Genomic DNA, 19,403 nt, shown 5'->3' on the forward strand with positions numbered 1-19,403 from the left:
AGGGGGGAGGGAAAGCATGCAAGAAATGGAAGTTTATTTTTTCAATATTCTAAAAGTTTTGGCTGTATATCAAGCAATGACTTAGGTTTTTAATTTTACTTTAGAACTTTAGATGTCTTTTCAGTTATCAGCTGTTACCTAAAATCCTCTTGCAAATCAAAACCTTGTAAGATTACTTTTTGGGTTTTTTGTTGTTGTTGTTGTTGTTGTTATTTTAAAGATTTTATTAAGTAATCTGTATACCCAACGTGGAGCTTGAACCCACAACCCCAAAATCAAGAATCTCGTGCTCTACTGACTGAACCAGCCAGGCATCCCTGGGTTTTGTTTTGTTTTTTTTTAATTGTCATACATGAAATATTTAAAGATAATTTTGGAAATCAGAATTTATTTCAATTACATAAATCATTTTCCAATAGCAGTTTTCATAGTTTAATGAATTTGAGACCAAAAGGAAAGATAAGAATTTAAATATACCTTTGGAACAGAGAAACTCTAAACAAAAGCTGTTGCAGAGTCTTAGTATTAAATGAGAAAGGCCACCATTTATTTTAAGATCCTAATCCCTTTTTAAAAATCTAATGAATATAGAGATTCCTTATGTCTGTAATATAACCTATAAATCTGTTATAATTAATGGTCATATCCTTAGGACATATTATTTTTTTCCCTCAAAGGGACAGAAGTCCCTGCTTATCAAATAAGGAATAAGATTAAGTTCTTCATTTTGAGAAGCAATTCTTCATTTAATTTTTAGAATCGCCACTTCAGTCTAAGATACTTAGTCCTTTACTTGTTTTATTAGAAAAACTTAATTTGCCTTTCTCTAGTTTCATTTATGTATATGTTTAGATCACGAAGAGCCCTGTGGTCCCAGTCACAGGTCATTTTGCCTGAATGGAGGGATGTGTTATGTGATATCCACTATTCCCAGCCCATTTTGTAGGTAAGTAAAATGTGCTGGGGTGGGGGAAGGCAATTTTATTTTTTATCAGCTTCTAACTTCTTTAGAAGTGATAAATATTGATCAAAAAGTGTAAGATGAAAAAGTGTGAGGAATGCTCTATATAAAACAAAATTATACTTTAAAAACAAACAATGTGGCAAATCACAATCTTGCTCAAAGTGTTTACTTTGGAAATTGTAGTGATTTCAAGATTAGTCTGATTTTTTTTTAATAATCCATTTTGGTGAACTCTATGATTTTAGCAATTTAGGGAAGATAGTCTATGTTTAATATTACTGATAAAACAGGTAGAGAATTCATTAATATAAGAAAGCCCAACATGAGGTGTTTGAGTTCAGAACACATAAATACATAACTGTGTTGGTACCAAAACTTACATTTGATATGTTAAAAAGAAAATGGGGGCGCCTGGATGGCGCAGTCGGTTAAGCGTCCGACTTCAGCCAGGTCACGATCTCGCGGTCCGTGAGTTCGAGCCCCACGTCAGGCTCTGGGCTGATGGCTCGGAGCCTGGAGCCTGTTTCCGATTCTGTGTCTCCTTCTCTCTCTGCCCCTCCCCCGTTCATGCTCTGTCTCTCTCTGTCCCAAAAATAAATAAACGTTGAAAAAAAAATTAAAAAAATAAAAATAAAAAAAAAAATAAAAAGAAAATGAAACTTTAAGTTTCTCTAATGGTGTTAAAAAAAAAAAAAGTCTAAGCCACTATTGTTTTAAATAATATGATTCACTTTGGGAGTATATAGCCAGGTCAGTAAAGGACTTGAAAATAGTACTTGTTTAGCTGGCTTCCTTTGAATTTGGTTGAATGAGATTTAAGGGGGGCATAGTAAACCTCTTTTAATACATGAATTAACAACATAATACTACCAATGATGTCCATAGACTTTAGTGGAGCTGACACTTAAGGACTTCAAGATATTTTGTGGCATGTGCATGAATTACTCTGTTTTTGTTCATTAACTGAGATGAGAGGTATAGAATCTAGATTTAAGATCTTATTGAAGTAAAATTCATATGAAAAATGAAAAATATTGGGATTTGGTGTGGAGGAGAGGAGGCAGAGAAATAATCTCATAATTATCTCAATCCGTTTTTAGAGGTTTTCATATGGGAAATAGTGAGTAGGTATTTTTCCTCTCAAGTTAATAAAATGAAAAAGGAAGAGGATAGAGGAACAAATCAACAATTGCTTTGTACCCCCTAGGCGCCGGTATGTTTTTCTTTTTAAAGTTTATTTACCAAAATGTAATTTATGAATGATAAACTACATTCTTTTTTAAAAATATTTTTTAATGTTTGTTAATTTTTTAGAAAAAGAGACAGAGTGCAAATGAGAGAGGGGCAGAGAGAGAGACACACACACACAGAATCTGAATCAGGCTCTGGGCTCTGAGCTGTCAGCACAGAGCCTGATGCAGGGCTTGAACTCACAAACCCTGAGATCATGACCTGAGCTGAAGATGGATGCTCAACTGACTAAGCCACCAAGGTGCCCCTAAACTACATTCTTAAAAGTACACAACTGATGAATTTTGACAAATATTTATACCCATGAAACTGTCACCACCATAACAAGATCCAGAGCATTTCTGTTATCCCACATTTGCTGACCATATTTTTCATGTTTTCATTTCACAAAAACATTAGAGGAAAGGGGGAGAGAAGACGTAAGGAAATAGAAAAATAAAGGGAAAATGAGAAATTAAGCGACTTGCTAAAGGTCATACAACTAGGATTAAATTAAAGAAATGGCCTTTGAAAAGTACAACTCCCAAGTTTCACCTAATCTTATGGTGTATTCATTCTGAATTCTTTCTAATGGGATAGGACATGTAGCATTCATTAAATGAAACTAAAATACTCATCAAAACAAATACATTTAATAATTAAAAGATATTAACATTTTTTTTCTTTAATTTACATCCAAGTTAGTTACCATATAGTGCAACAATGATTTCGGGCGTAGATTCCTTAATGCCCCTTACCCATTTAGCCCATCCCCCCTCCCACAAGCCCTCCAGTAACCGTCTGTTTGTTCTCCATATTTAAGAGTCTCTTATGTTTTGTCCCCCTCCCTGTTTTTATATTATTTTTGCTTCCCTTCCCCTTTCCCTTATGTTCATCTTTTTTGTATCTTAAAGTCCTCATATGAGTGAAGTCATATGATATTTGTCTTTCTCTGACATAATACCCTCTAGTTCCATCCATGTAGTTGCAAATGGCAAGATTTCATTCTTTTTGATTGCTAAGTAATACTCCATTGAAGATACTAACAGTTTGTATCTTGATTGTAGTGATGGCTTCTTGGGTAAAAAGGCTGTCCTTTCTCCATTGAATTACCTTTACATTTTTGTCAAAAATCAATTGATCATATATGGTGGGACTATTATACTCCATTGATCTATGTTTCTTTCATGATTACCAAACCATCTTGATAACTGAAACTGTATGATAAGTGAAATCAGGTCATGTGAGTCCTTAACTTTGTTCTTCAGCTCATTGATCTTTAGTCTTCTTTTCTAAAAGACTGTATTTAATGTTAAAAATTTCCAACTACATTTTACCTGCATCTTACAAATTTTATAATTTGTTCATTTCTAAGTTAAATATTTTTTCCGTTATGATTTCTTCTTTAACCTAGGTGGGGTTTTTTTGTTATCCTTTAATATTTATATCTAATTTAATTGCATTGTGGTCAGAGTACTTCGTCTATCAAGCTGTCTCTGTACTAAAGCCGTGTTTATACTGCACTGAATAAGTTGAGAGAAAGAATTAAGAGTACTGAAATTTGGAGACTCACTGGGATGGGAAGAAACAGAGTCTTAACTAAGGCTGCTATAGCAAAAAAACATAGGCTGGGTGGCTTATGAACAATAGGAATTTCTCACAATTCTGGAGGCCAGAAATCTGAGATCAGGGTGTCAGCATGATTGGGTTTTGGTGAGTGCCTGCTTCCTGGCTTGCAGATGTATCTGGGTAGATCTCTTGACCAGCAGGTTTATTTTCAGGAAGACCTGGCAAGGGATCAGCTTTGTAGACCACACAGCCATCAATGACAGAAAGAAGAGCATCTTCTAGAGTAGGATGCCAGCAAATTACAGACTATAGGCCAGATATTTGGGGGGCAGGGAGCAGATTACTTTTGTATGGACTTTTTACTAAGAATATTTTTTGGTTTTTAAAGAGTTGTAATAAACAAGCACACCAAAAAATACAGAAGATTAGGGGCACCTGGGTAGCTCAGTTGGTTAACTTGATTTCAGCCCAGGCCATGATCTCATGGTTTGTGAGTTTGAGCCCCATGTCAGGCTGTGCTGACAGTGCAGAGCCTGCTTGCGATGCTCTCTCTCTCCCTCTCTCTCTGCCCCTCCTCCACTCACTCTCTCTCTCTCTCAAAATAAATAAACTTAAAAAAAATAAAGAAGATTATGCCACACATGGCAGGAAGAGAGAGCTCTCTGGAATCTCTTTTATAAGGGCATTAATCCCCTTTATGACAGCTCTATCCTCATGTTTTAATTACTTCCCAAAGGCCCCACTTAATACCATCACATCGAGGTTAGGATGTCAACATATGAATTTTGGGGGTACACAAACATTCAGTCTATAACACTTAGGTTGTCACTCTGCTTTTGTATTTTGGGCAAATGTATTTTAAGTTTATTTTCAAAAAGTTACCAATGGAAGTGAATGGACCACTTTGCTCACACTGGGTTGAGGAATACATCTAATTTCTTCCTAATCTGAACTTTAATAGTAGTAATTAAAGAATAGTTGAAACTGTGTCCCTGGTTTTATGGTGGATAGGGAAGGAAGCAAAGTTATCATGTTGCACAACAGCAGAAGATTTCTGTGGGATTAGCACCCCCTGTGCAGTACGGATGGTGTACCCTGGAGTTGTTCAACACCCTGGAAGGAAGTGAAGTCAGGGAGACAGAGAGAAGGAAGGAATATAATGGCTAAGGTTTAAATAAAGTTGGATGGCAGAGACATTTTATATCATATGTTAGTTTTAAAGGTAACTGCTTGGGGCGCCTGGGTGGCGCAGTCGGTTAAGCGTCCGACTTCAGCCAGGTCACGATCTCACGGTCCGGGAGTTCGAGCCCCGCGTCAGGCTCTGGGCTGATGGCTCGGAGCTTGGAGCCCGTTTCCGATGCTGTATCTCCCTCTCTCTCTGCCCCTCCCCCGTTCATGCTCTGTTTCTCTCTGTCCCAAAAATAAATTAAAAAAAAAAAAAAAAAAAAAAAAAAAAAACGTTGAAAAAAAAATAAAAAAAATAAAGGTAACTGCTTTCCAATAATTTTAGGGCCATCCTTTCTTATATAGCACTATAGGTAAAATAGGTCTGAGGATGATAAACTCATTTCCATCTCGACTCCTACTACTTCCTGTGTTCCCTATTTCTGTTAATGACATCCCAACTGTCTTATCACTGAGAATCTTTGACTCTATCATTGACCCTTGTCAAGTTGTCAAACCGTAATTCTACCTTTGTTGTATGTCTCTTATCTGTCTAATCCTCTTTGTTCTTACTATCACTATACTAGTTCAGACCTTTTTAACCCCTCATTGTCTATAGAAATAATTTTCTAACCAATTTTCCTCTATTTTTAAGTTTATTTATTTATTTTGAAGAGAGAGGGAGCAGGGGAGAGGGAGAGAGAGAATCCCAAGTAGGCTCTATATTGCCAGCACAAAGCCTGATGTGGGGCTGGTCCCATGAACCACAAGATCATGACCTGAGTGGAAACCAAGAGTTGGATGCTCACCACCACTGAGCCACCCAGGTGCCCCACTAACCAATCCTTGCGGCCTAATTCTAATTACTACTTCTGCAGTTTGCCACCCAAACACTTCTACGGCTTTCTCTTCTTCCTTGGTCTGTGTTTTAACTAGAACCATTTACTATTTATGTTAAATGTACTCCCATCCTTTCTTCCTGTCTATGCGTATTGAAATCCTACTTATATTTCAAGGCCTTTTACTCTCTCAACCCTATCACAAATCAGAATTAACCTCTTCCTCCTTTGAACAGAGAAATATGTGAAATTTATTACTTTATATTTTGTCTTTGTATACTCATCTCCTTTTTTGGACTATAAATATTCCCCACTCCACCCCACCACCTAGGAGAGTGTGTTGGTCATAGTAACAAAATTTAAGTAATTGTTGACTTATAGATATTGAATTTATAGAAATAATTTCATCTCAGAATCAGTAGTCATTATATTTTTCTTAAGTGAATGGGTAGGTAATAAATAAACAAAATAATTAGAAATACTGCAGTGGCAATAAACAAGTACAGTTTACAAATTTAATTTAGTTTTATCATACATTGGTCTTTGTCCTCTTGTCTCTTTTTTTTTCTTCTTTGTACTTTATTTAAACCAGCATACTCTAGTTTTTCTTATCTAATTTCTTTAGTTGACTATTTAGCTCTTTGGTTTTTTTAAGCTACTTTATTTTTTTTTCAATATATGAAGTTTATTGTCAAATTGGTTTCCATACAACACCCAGTGCTCATCCCAAAGGTGCCCTCCTCAATACCCATCACCCACCCTCCCCTCCCACCTCCCATCAACCCTCAGTTTGTTCTCAGTTTTTAAGAGTCTCTTATGTTAAGCTACTTTAAAATTGAGGACTGCTTGGTATCAGTTGGTGTTGAGATCTGCTTTGAAGCCTAGTTCATGTATAGTATTTTAAATGGCCTATGTGTAGTAGAGAAGAATGTGGATTCTTTAATTGATGGGTGAAAGGTTTTATATATGTACATAAGATCAAGCATTTATAATGTGCTGTTGAAATCTGTTATGCCCTCAACTAATTTTTTATCTGCTTGATTTATCAATACCTGAAGAGGTATGTCAAAATTTGTCACAGTGATTTTGGATCTTCAGCATCTCACAATTTCTGTTAATTTTTGCATAAAATATTTTGAGACAATATTATTAAGTCCATATAAATTCAGGATGGTTATGTCTTCTGGTGAGGTATCCCTTTTATCATTATATAATGACCTTCTTTATCTCTAGTAATGCTTTTTGCTTTGGAATCTATTTCATCTGACATTCATATAGCCATGTCAGCTTTCATTTGTTGAACATTTGAATGGTTTCCTTTTTTTTCTTTCAATTTTCCATTAGGTATGTCTGTAAACATATATAGTTAGTTGGACTTCTTTTCTGTCTTTATTGGAGTGATTGAATTTTATTTGTCTATTCTACATTTTATTAGCTTATTTTCATTAACATGTCTTGAAATCAATTTAGTTGTGGGCATCATTTATTTAATGAAGAGAAAAAATAGAAAATTTGAGGGTAAATAGTGCATACTGAGTGGAAGTATTATTTTTGAGACTTTTGTTTCAGGGGTGTGTGTGTGTGTGAGTGTATGTGTGTGTGTGTGTGTGCATGTGTGTACGTGTTTTGGAGCACATTTGATTAGTCACCAAGTCCTGTCTGGATTATCTATGGAATTTATCCTTACTACCCTATTCTCTTTGCTGTTGCCTTAGTATTATTTCCTTTCTGAAGTTTTGCAGTAGCTTTCTTTTTTTAATCCTAGTCTTATTCACAATGCTTTTGTAGTGATTGTTCTAAAAGGTAGATTTGGGTTTTTTTTTTTTAACTATTATTTATTTACGTAGTAATCTCTATACCCAACTATTATTTATTTACGTAGTAATCTCTGTACCCAATGTGGGGCTAGAACTCACGACCCCGAGATCAAAAGTCACACGCTCTTCTGACTGAGCCAGCCAGGCACCTCTGACTTTGTCTTTTTGATTCACAAATTATTTCAAGGGATTCCTATGTTCTAAAGTACATCTTCAAATGTTTTAGCTTATCACTCAAGGCTGTTTATCATAATAGTCTATTTGATATCCTCTTCTATAACTTCTCCAGACATACCTTGATTCTAAACATTCTGAAAACTACATGCAGGTTCCCAAACATGCTAAGGCCTGACTCCACGCTCTGCATATGCTAGTCTCCTTCCTGAAACATCTTTACTCCTTAGTCTTTGAAGCTAATTTATTGCTCTTCTGTGAGCCATCTTTGTCCTAACCAGAATGATTCTGGGGCTCTTTAAGTTTTTTTTTTTAATTTTTATTTATTATTGAGAGAGAGAGAGAGAGAGAGAGAGAGAGAGAGAGAGCACAAGCTGGGGAGAGGTAGAGAGAGAGGGAGACACAGAATCTGAAGCAGGTTCCAGGCTCTGAGCTTGTCAGCACAGAGCCCTATGCGGGGCTCAAACCCACAGACCGTGAGATCATGACCTGAACCAAAGTCAGACACTTAACCAACTGAACCACCCAGGCGCCCCTTCACTGATTAATATTTTAATTATTTACAGTCTTCCTCAAAATTATGAGGAATTGTGCCTAGCAAAGTAAATAATAAGTTAATAAGTGAAGGAAGTAATAAATTACACCTACATATTGCTACCAGTGATTACAAAAAACTCAAATTTTAAATTTTCTTGTAAAATGTACTATATTATCTTAACCCTACAATATCAGTAAATAACTTTTATGTAGCGATTATGGTTTTTTGTTTTGTTTTGTTTTGTTTTCAACATTTATTTATTTTTGCAACAGAGAGAGACAGAGCATGAACGGGGGAGGGGCAGAGAGAGAGGGAGACACAGAATCGGAAACAGGCTCCAGGCTCTGAGCCATCAGCCCAGAGCCTGACGCGGGGCTCGAACTCCCGGACCGCGAGATCGTGACCTGGCTGAAGTCGGACGCTTAACCGACTGCGCCACCCAGGCGCCCCGCGATTATGGTTTTTTAAAAACTTTTTATGTGGTTATTAATAAATTTCAAGTAAAAGAGAAAATGACCTTAAGCAAACATTTTTTTAAATGAGGCAATATAAATGCCAGTATAAATATATATATGAAAGTATGATTAGCATTCACCATAACTCAGTTTAGAGGTCTATATGAATTCTAATAGTATTTTGAATTATTTATCTTTTCTAGTATTGTGATGAAATATATGTAATATGAATTTACCGTTTTAATCATTTTTAAGTGTTAAGTGACATTAAGTGCATTCACATTGTACCACTGTCACCACTATCAATCTCCTTCAGAACATGTTTATCGTTTCAAATTGAAATCATTACCCATTAAGCAATAGCTATTTCCGCTTCCTTTTGCCTTTGGTAACCATTGTTCTACTTTCTGTTTCTACGAATGTGAATATTCTAGGTACCTTTTGTAAGTGGAATCATACAATTGGCATCTTGTGTGTTTGGCTTATTTTACTTAGCATAATGTCTTCATCATAATGTTTTAGCATATTGTTGAATTTCCCTCCTTTTAAAAGCTGAATGTAGGTACCATATTTTGTTTATCCATTCATCCATCAAGGGACATCTAAACTGTTTCCACCTTTTGGCTATTCTGAGTAATGTTGCTATGAACATGAATGTACAAATATCTCTTTAACAACCTGCTTTCAATACTTTTATAATCTAAGGTGGAATTGCTGGATCATATGGTAATTCTATGTTTAACTTTTTGAGGCCCTGCCATACTGTTACAGTGGCTGCACCAGTCTACATTCCCACCAGAAATGCAGAGAGTTCCAATATGTCCACATCCTTGTGAACACTTACTATTTTTTGGGTTTGTTTGTTTGGTTTTTGATAATAGCTTAATGGATGTGAAGTGGTATCTCATTGTGGTTTTCATTGGCATTTCTCGAGTGATTAGTGATGTTGAATGTTTTTTCATGTGGTTATTGGCCATCTGTATATCTTCTTTGGACTAATATCTATTTAAGTCCTTTGCCTGTACTTCATTCGGGTTGTTTTTTATCTTTTGCTGTTGAGTTTTCTCTATACATTTCAGGTATTAATTCATTATCAGATAGGTCATTTACAGATATCTCTCCCATCCTGTGGCTTGCCTTCTTACCTCTGTTCATAATGTTATTTCACACACAGATCTTAAGTCCACTTTGTCTATTTTTTCTTTTGTTGCCTGTGCTTTTGTTGTCATGTGAAAGAAATCATTGCCAAATTCTGTCATGAAGCTTTTTCTCTGTGTTTTCTTCTAAAAGTTTTATAGTTTTAACTCTTATAGTTTTAACTCTTACATTTAGGGATGTGATGTGCTTGAGTTAATTTTTGTATATAGTGTAAGGTAAATCCTTTGGCATGTCAGCTTTCCCAACACCATTTGCTGTAAAGATCATTTTTTTCTTTTCCCATTGAATGCTCTTTGTACCCTTGTTGAATTGACCATATATGTGAGGATTTATTTTTGGCCTCTATTCGATTCCATTGGTCTGTATGTTTGTCCTATGCCAGTACCACATTGTTTTGATTACTGTCACTTTGTAGTAAGTTTTGAACTTGGGAAGTGTTAGTCCTCCAACTTGCTTATTCTTCACAATTGTTTTGTCTGTTCAAGATTTCTTGAAATTCCATATGAATTTTAAACTTTTTAAAAATTTTTTATTTTTTAATTTTTTTAAAGTTTATTTATATATTTTGAGAGAGAGTGGAAATGGGGCAGGGACAAAGAGAGAGAGAATCACAAGCAGGCTTTGCACTATCAGTGCAGAGCCCAACATAAGGCTCGATCTCATGAGCCCTGAGATTATGACCTGAGCCAAAATCAAGAATCAGACATTTAACTGACTGAGCCACCTAGGTGCCCCTAAATATTTTTTAAGTTTATTTACTTATTTTTGAGAGACAGAGCGAGCACAAGTGGGGGAGGGGCAGAGAGAGGGAGAGAGAGAATCCCAAGCAGGCTCTGTGCCATGAGCATGGAGTCTGATGCCAAGCTCAGTCCCACCAACCATGAGATCATGACCTGAGAAGAAATCAAGAGCTGGATGCTCAACTGACTGAGCCACCCAGGTACCCCAACCATATAAGTTTTAGGATGAGTTCTTCCATTTCTGTGAAAAACATTTATTTGGTTTTTATCAGATTTTCTTGAGTACTCCTATAGGTAGTTATTTTTTTTTATTGTGTTAGACATTGTGTATGAAAACTGTAGAAATATTTTAAGGCTCTTGATTGTATTATATTCTTTTAGAGAGGACTTATACAAACTGGCAGATGTTTAGAGGCACTAATGATCATAGACTGCCTAATCTAATTAGTGATTGAGATAATTCAGAGCTGCTGCATGTACCAGGCTTTCTGGTTTACCATTTTGGCTAAGATAAATTCAGGGATTAACTTTGTCATCTTCCAGAAAATCCTGCAAGGATTTTGATTGGCATTGAATCTTTAGGTCAAGTATGAGTATTGACTAATAAAGTGAAGACTTTGAATTTATGAGCATGTTGTGTACCTTAACTGATTTATGTGTTCTTAAGTTTCTTTAGTGTCTATTTAGTAGTCTTAGTGTGGTGATCTTACATATCTTTCGCTAGTTTTTAAAAATAGATATCTTAATATTTTTGGATGATATTTTCTTTTTTTAAATTTATATCCAAGTTAGTTAACAAGTACTCTAGTTCCATCCATGCGTTGTTGCAAATGACAAGATTTTATTCTTTTTGATCGCTGAGTAATATTCCATTGTATATACACCACATCTTTAGGATGATGTTTTCAATGACATTTAAAAGATTAAATTTCCTAATGCTAACTGCTTGTATATGGAAATAAAATTATTTTTATACTGACTTTATGTGTAATGATCTTGCTGAATTCATTTATTAGTTATGATAGTTGTGTACGTAGGTAGTCCTAAAGAAACTATACAATCATGTTGTTATCAAAAATGTCAGTTCTGTTTCTTTCTATCCAATCTTTACCTTTCGTTTTTTTGCTGCATTGCATTGGCTGGAAACTATAGTATTTCTTTTGAATAGAAGTTGTGGGAATGCTCATCCTTGTCTTGTTTCTGATTTTAAGAAAAGAGAGCTCAGTATTTCATTATCAAATATGGTATCAGCTATAGGTTTTTATTGATATCCTTTAATAGATTTTATTTTAGGCTTATTTTATTTAGATTTATTTTATTTTATAGGTTTTTATTGATATCTTTTTATAGATTTAGTAAGTTCCCTTATCTTCTTTGCTGAGAGTATTATCATGAATGAGTTTCATATTTTATCAAATGCTTTATTTGTGCCTATCTAAATGGTCATATGATTTTCTTTTATTTGACTAAAGTGTTAAGCTACATGAATTTTTTTACAATTCATTATGGTATGTTTATGGTATATTTTATATGCATATATTTAAAGCATACAGTTTGACTTTTGACTCAAAGTATGCAGCCATGAAACCACATGCACAATCAAGATAATGAACATACCCATCATCTCTAAAAGTTTCCTAATGCCCCTTTGTCATTCATCATTCCTACCATTCCTGTGTTCTCAAGTGAACAGTGACCAATTTTTTGTCATGATTGGTTTGTGGTGCCCAGAATCTTATCTAAATGAAATTATGCTTGATAAACTCTCTATAGGGTAATGCTAGCTTCATACAATGAGTTGGAAAGGGTTCCCACCTCTTCGTTTTTCTGGAAGAGTTTGTGAAGGGTTTGTAATAATTCTTTCTTAAATATTTGGTTGAGGTCACAAATGAAGCCATTGTGTCTGGAGTTTTATTTGTGGGAAGATTTTTAAATATAAATTCAATGCCTTTAGTATATTCAGGGTTATTCAAGTTATCTATTTTTTCTTGAATAATCTTTGGTAGTTTGTGTCTTTCAAGGAATAATTCCATTTCATATAAGTAATTAAATTTATTGGTATAAAACCATTCTTAATATTTCCTAATTTAATATAAAAACCTTAATTTGATAGGGCACCCGGGTGGCTCAGTTGGTGAAGTGTTTGACTTTGGCTTATGTTTTGATCTCATGGTTCGTGAGATCAAGCCCTGCATCAGGCTCTCTGCTGTCAGCATGGAACCCACTTTGAATCTTCTGTCTCCCCCTCTCCCACCTGCACATGCTGTCTCTTTCTCTCTCTCAAAAATAAATAAGCATTAAAACAACAACAACAACAACAAGAAAACCCCCTAAAACTCTAATTTGATAAAAAGGGATTAACTATTAAGAGGGGTAGAGAGAACTCCAAAGAATACAGGAATAGGAGATGCTGAGAGTTGCCACTACCTCTAAGCTAAAGGAGAGCACCAGGAAGGAAGAAACTTAGAGGACACTCCACCAGTGCGGAGATTCAGATCTTCATAGAGAGGGTATAGCTGTGGCTCACTGGATGGTGGAGAAATTCTTGGGACCAGGGCTGTTAAGCAGAAAGTCACCAACTGTACTACTGATGTGTCTCATGGGGAGGTTGCTTGCTAGTGTGTGAACAAGACCTGCTGGGTATTTTTGAAACTTTCCACAGAGTGTGTGTCACTGTGTCTACCACAGGGAGGCCTCCAACTGGTCATCACACCAAAGGAGCAAGAAGAAAAGCCCCTTCTTACAGTGTCCTTCCAGTGCTCTTCACTGATAAGGCCTAACATTGTGCAAAGGAGAAATGTTATAGATTCAAGCCCCCATTTCATAAATAGAGAACAGAGAAGCATTGATTTAGAGGTGAGAGACAATAAATTGATAACTGGCATATCTTCCCTTTGGCTACTTAGCTTCTGTATGCCCTTTCTACACACATTTGAACTTTTGCACACCAAAAAATTCTCACAGTTTTCCTAAGGAAGAGACATCCAGACTCAGCAATAATTGTTTTCAGAGTTGGCAATATTAGTCCTCAAACTTAATCATAGTGTGCCTGAATATACTGTTATATAAAGACTAATTGCTAAGATTAACCTCCAGTAATGGCAAGATGGATAATAAGAAGAAAATGATTAATATATCCAAACATATACATAATAAGCAGAAAATAATATATGTTATGGTCCTTTTTGTAATTATTTTGTTACAAAACCATAGGTGATATCTATGGTTCCTTCTTCCAGTACCCAGCCCATATTTCCCATGGCTTCAGTCATAACTTCAGTAGGTTTTTTGCTGGGTGACCCAAGCCATCTTTCCTGAAGGATCTGAGTTCTCAACACTTTTGCCTTTTTACATTGCTGTGATTTGCTGTTAACCTGTATTATTGAGAATAGATGTGCTGAGAGTCCTGAGAGGAGACACCCCAGAGAATTCCCTGGATTCCAGGTATAGTCTTCCTTTCCCACAACATATATCAACAACCCAACTTTCTCTCAGTAATTGGGATCAATCATTCAGTGGACTAACCCCCTCTTCATTTTTGGTTCAGTAGCTTGAAGAGCATCAACTGACTAGGGGAACTAGAATCTCTGAACTCCATAGGCATGAAGCTCAAAATTTGTTGAGATGGTGAAAAAATTCACCAAGTAGGTTATTAGCTGTAATAGTGAGTGAAGCCATTATCAATTCCACCTCTTGATTCCCAGGCCCATGTAATCTGACTGTGTGGGAGACAGCACCATGTAATGATTTCCGATTCAAAGCATATACTACATCCTTTTAGAATTTTTTCTCCCAATGGTACCATTTCACTTCTAATTGGCCAGATGGTTCTGATTGATGACATATGGTATAAAACCAGTTAATTGCATGGATATGAGCTCAGATCTGTACTTCCTTGGTTGTGAAATGAAGTTCCATAATCAGAAGCAATGTTATATGTAATACCATGATGGATGATGGATAAGACATTCTGTGAGTCCATGGATGGTGGTACTGGCAGAGCATTGTGAAAAAGTAAGGCAAGTCCATATCCAGAATATGTGTCTTTTCCAGTGAGAACAAATCTTTGCCCTCATCTATGATGGAAAAGGTATGGTGTAATCAACTTACCACCAAGAGGCTGGCTATTCCCCCAGGAAATACTTCTGTATCAGGTATTCATTGTTGGTCTCTGCATTGGCACAGTTGGCACAATAGTAGCAATAGCTAAATTAGTTTTGGTAAGGGGAAGTTCCTATTGTAGAGCCTATTCACATCCTCCACTCTGCCACCATGGCCACTTTGTTACTGGACCCATTGAGCAAGCACTAGCGCAGCTAGGGAACGAGGGTAAATGATAGAGTGTGTCATTTTGATTAAAGAGCACATCATCTGATTATTAAGAAGCCCCTCTGCAGTGAAGGCCATTTGGTAGGCAATCACATGGGACACAAACATCTTTAGTGTGCCCACTCTGAAAAATCTATCCATTTACTTGTCCTTGTTACCTATCTTCCAGCCTTGGTATTTCCTTCTTTGATAATCCAGCCTAGGTTTTAGTAACTGCTCGTGCATCTGTGTAGATCTTTTGAGCAACTATGGATCCATGCTTCTCACCATCTCTCCAGAGAAAGTGGACAGGCAATATACTGATCAAGGTTCTGTGCACTGGGAGGATTTTCCTTCATCATTGTATATGAGTCACCCCTGAATAGGAGTGTAATGCTGTAGCTGTCCACTTTCAGGTGGACATATTGTGCAGGCCTATTTATAAACCAGATTTGAATATTTTCTTCCTTAGCTAGTCATAAGGTACTTCTCAGAAGGCTGTAAACATAGATTGAGAAGAATAATGCAACATAGGTCAGGGTCTGAAGTACTTGCTCTTGTAACTTATTTCTGGATTTGCCTGTACTTGGTCTCTTATATACTATTTCCATTTGACAATGAATTGATGTTGTGCATGATCGAACACCCAGTTCATGATGGGAAGTTCAGACTACATGGTCATCTCACCTTCCATTTTGGCATCAGATATGATCTATGTGGTCTATACAGGAGAGCAGCAACAGAGCTTTTCAAGCATACAGGTGCTGCCCTCACTAATGTATTTACCAACACTTTAGTGATAAGAGTGCCTTCTAGGCCCTCTTAGGAAATATAGTTATAAGGTGGACATGCAGATTACACATGATAAATCCACTCCAGCATTTCTAACCCTAAACTTTCATGTTCCCTTGTTTACAGCATGTCATGGAAGCTACATCATTTCATTTTTATTAAATGTAGGCCATTGAATCCAAGTTTCAGACAACTAACCGAGTAAGCTTTCAGCTCATACAGTGGGAAGTGGCTCTAATACATTAAATCCCGTAATCTCTAGTAAGTGCACATATATCAATAAACTTATCCCTGTTTGGTCCAACATTCTTTGAATCAACTCCTGCACATATTCCTCAGGATAGATGGGTGTGCGTGTGCACACGCACACACAAAATCTTGTAATTATTTTGGTGTGTAAGATGTCTCCTCTTAGGTTACAGAGTATACATTATTTCCTGGAGTATGCTGATCCTAGTTTTTGGTCTAGTGGAAATTAGGGGAGATTTTGGTGGGGTTGAGGAAAGTGTCCCCTTGCCAGACATTTGCCCTAGGTGAGGTTATCATAGATTTCTTTAAGCAAAGGAAAGCTTGGGGTTTTTTTAGATATAGGAAGGCCAACTACTTCCACTGGTAAGGCAGTCTCAGAGTGACTGGGGATTTGAGATTGTCGTTTTCATCTGGCCTACCAGAAGCCCCCATTTCAAGTTTTAGGGGCTCATTCTTTATTCATCTATGCCCTGATAGTCACATAAGAAGCTTGGCAAGACTATGAATCCAACTAGTATTGTAATTCAACAGCCTGAATAGTATATTTTTCATTAGGTTTTCAGCAAAATCAGCTCTGTGGCTACAAGAAATAGATTAATTTAGGGCTGCTATGGGAGCTTTCTAGTTCTCAGATAGGATTTGAGCTTGTTGTTTTCTTTCTGTAAGTGCCTAGTGCATCAAGTCAGTTTACCCCATTCCTAGTCCTTATGATCATATTACTACCATAACAGTCAAGAGCTCCTAAGGTACTTACTTCAGTTGGCACTTTATCACAATTAATTGTGATGCCACTGCATACTATGAATCAATAGCATCCCATTTCTTGTTGTTAAGGAGTTCATTCATACGCTTATGCCTAAGGGCATAAGCAAATCAGTCTCAAAATCTTATCTTTGAGATTGTGTTTCTTGGCATCACACCCAGTGCCAATTCTGTTTTTAGTGAGGTCCAGTCAGAAGATAGGAAACAAAACAGTAATTTTAACAGGGAATATTTAATATAAAAATCATTAAATTTGTAAAAAGGGGATTAACTACTAAGAAGAGTATAATGAAACCCAAAGAATACAGGAATAACACACAAAGAGCAGTCACTACCTCTAGCCTAAGAAGATATCTATAGAAGAAACAAACTTAGAGGACACTTCATCCAAATTGAGATTTAGACCTTGTTAAGAGGGTGAGGCTGTTTTCATGGGGAAGCAGCTTGCTGAGGTACCTTAAGGCTAGAGCCAACAAGGGGAAACCACTTCCTGGATTGCCAGAAAAACATGCTGGTTGCTGCTTGCTGTGATGCCATTGTGACTCACTGAAGGTTGTGTGCCGCTCAGTCTCCTGTAAGTCACTCGCTGGCTGCCACACCTTAGTAGCCAAATAAATGCACCAGATCCAGGGAAACTAAATCCCTTCCTTTTTCAGCTTGAACAAATAAATTTTGCATACGATTTTCAGCAAATTCAAGGTGACAAATATAGGCTTACTAACATTGTGCCAGCTTGCAAAGTATTAATGTTTGTAGGGTACAGCTCTACTATTACAAAGAGTGGGTTTGGAGCTGAGAGGCAATAAATTGGTAACTGGCACATTCTTTTTAAAAATGTTTTTACATTATTTTATTTTATTTTATTTTATTTTATTTTATTTTATTTTATTTATTCAGTTGTTTTAGAGAGGGGAGGGGCAGAGGGAGAGGGAGAAAGAGAATCCCAAATAGGTTCCATGCCCAGTGCAGAGCCCAACCACCAGGCTCCATCCCATGACAATGAGGTCATGACCCAAACTGAAATCCAGTCAGATGCTTAACTGCCTGAGCCACCCAGGTGCCTCACATTTTCTTTTAATGTCTGTGGGATCTATAGTGATGTCCCCTCTCATATCTATAATTGGTAATTTAGGTCTTCTGTTTTTTCAACTTTTTTTTTTTTTTTTTAATTTATTTTTGGGACAGAGAGAGACAGAGCATGAACGGGGGAGGGGCAGAGAGACAGGGAGACACAGAATCGGAAACCGGCTCCAGGCTCCGAGCCATCAGCCCAGAGCCCGACGCGGGGCTCGAACTCACGGACCGTGAGATCGTGACCTGGCTGAAGTCGGACGCCTAACCGACTGCGCCACCCAGGCGCCCCAGGTCTTCTGTTTTTTATCATCAGTTTGGGTTTATACATTTTATTGATGTTCTCCAAGAGCCATCTTTTGATTTCATTCATTTTTCTTTTTTAGGTTTTTTGTTTTTCTATATTTCCTTTCTTCAGTTTAATTTGGGTTTAATTTACCCTTTTATTCAAGTTTATTTTTGTATTTTTTTAATTTTTAATTTTTTTATTTGAGAGAGAGAAAGAGCTCATAAGTTGGGGAGAGGGGCACAGGGAAGGAGAGAGAAGGAGAGAGAGAGAGAGAGAGAGAGAGAGAGAGAGAGAGAATCTTAAGCAGACTCTATGCTCAGCCCCCAATGCAGGACTCAATCCCATGACCTTGGGATCATGACCTGAACCGAAATCAAGGATTGGACTCTCAAGTAACTGAGACACCCAGGCACCCCTCAGTTCTCTTAAGATAAAAACATAGGTCATTGATTTGAGAACTTTTTCTTTCCTAAAAAAAAAAATCTAGTGCTATAAATTTTCTAAAAGCACTGTTTTAGTTACATCCCATTATTTTAGACATGTTGTGTTTACATTTCCATTAAGTTCCAATTACTTTCTAATTTCCCTTGTGATTTCTTCTTTGACTCCTAGATTATTCAAACGTGTTGTTTAGTTTCAAGAGATTTTGGAATTTTTCAAATACTTTTTATTCTTTAATGCTATTGTATTCACATTATATACTTTGTAGGATTTGAATTCCTTTAAATTTATTGACATTTGTTTTATGGATCAGACATTTGTCAATCAGACATTGACATTTGTTTTATGGTCTAGCTTGGTAAATGTTCCATGTATTCTGAAATACATATACTCTGAAAAGTACTTAAAAAGTACTTGAAAAATACATATACTCTGATTTTAATGAGTGGAATGTCCAATTAGATCAACTTGGTTAATAGTGTGGTTCAGATCTCCTGTATTCCTATGGATTTTCTGTCTATTCTATTGATATTTAAAACTATAGTTGTAGATTTGACTATTTGTCATTTCTCCTTGTGGTTTATATTTCAGGTGTCTTGAAGCTTTGCTATTAGGTGCAAAAACAACTTAGGATTGTTATGTTCTCTTGATGAATTGGCCCCTTGATCCTTATGAAATGACTCTCTCTTTCCCTAATAATGTTATTTGGCTCTGAAAGCTACTTTGTCTGACATTAATATAGGTATTCCAGCTTTCTTCCCATTAGTTTTAGCATGGTAAATCATTTTCCATCCTTTTAGTTTAAACCTATTTATGTCTTTATATTTTGAATAGGTTTCTTTT

The 19,403-nt window shown here is 36.4% G+C and overlaps 1 protein-coding gene and 1 long non-coding RNA gene across 8 annotated transcripts in view; one reads left to right on the forward strand and one right to left on the reverse strand.

Moving 5' to 3' along the window:
- The window catches only part of LOC112855508 (uncharacterized), a 167,898-nt gene that overhangs the window by 93,916 nt on the left and 54,579 nt on the right, over positions 1-19,403 (forward strand). For 4 of the 7 annotated variants that reach the window (XM_086711298.1, XM_086711293.1, XM_086711295.1 and 1 more), the window contains exon 6: positions 831-946. The gene's annotated coding sequence lies outside the window, so the exon portion shown is untranslated. Of the gene's footprint in view, positions 1-830; positions 947-13,336; positions 17,873-19,403 lie in introns of those variants that run through there. The other 3 variants (XM_086711297.1, XM_086711294.1, XM_086711296.1) reach the window with 2 other exon arrangements.
- LOC147580344 (uncharacterized) overlaps positions 1-19,403 on the reverse strand; it is an 87,023-nt gene that overhangs the window by 34,014 nt on the left and 33,606 nt on the right. The window lies entirely within an intron of this gene.

Source organism: Puma concolor, chromosome B3, assembly GCF_028749965.1.
Source record: "Puma concolor isolate L17-30 chromosome B3, mPumCon1.1.hap2, whole genome shotgun sequence".
In the NCBI taxonomy this organism is placed as follows: Eukaryota; Metazoa; Chordata; class Mammalia; order Carnivora; family Felidae; genus Puma; species Puma concolor.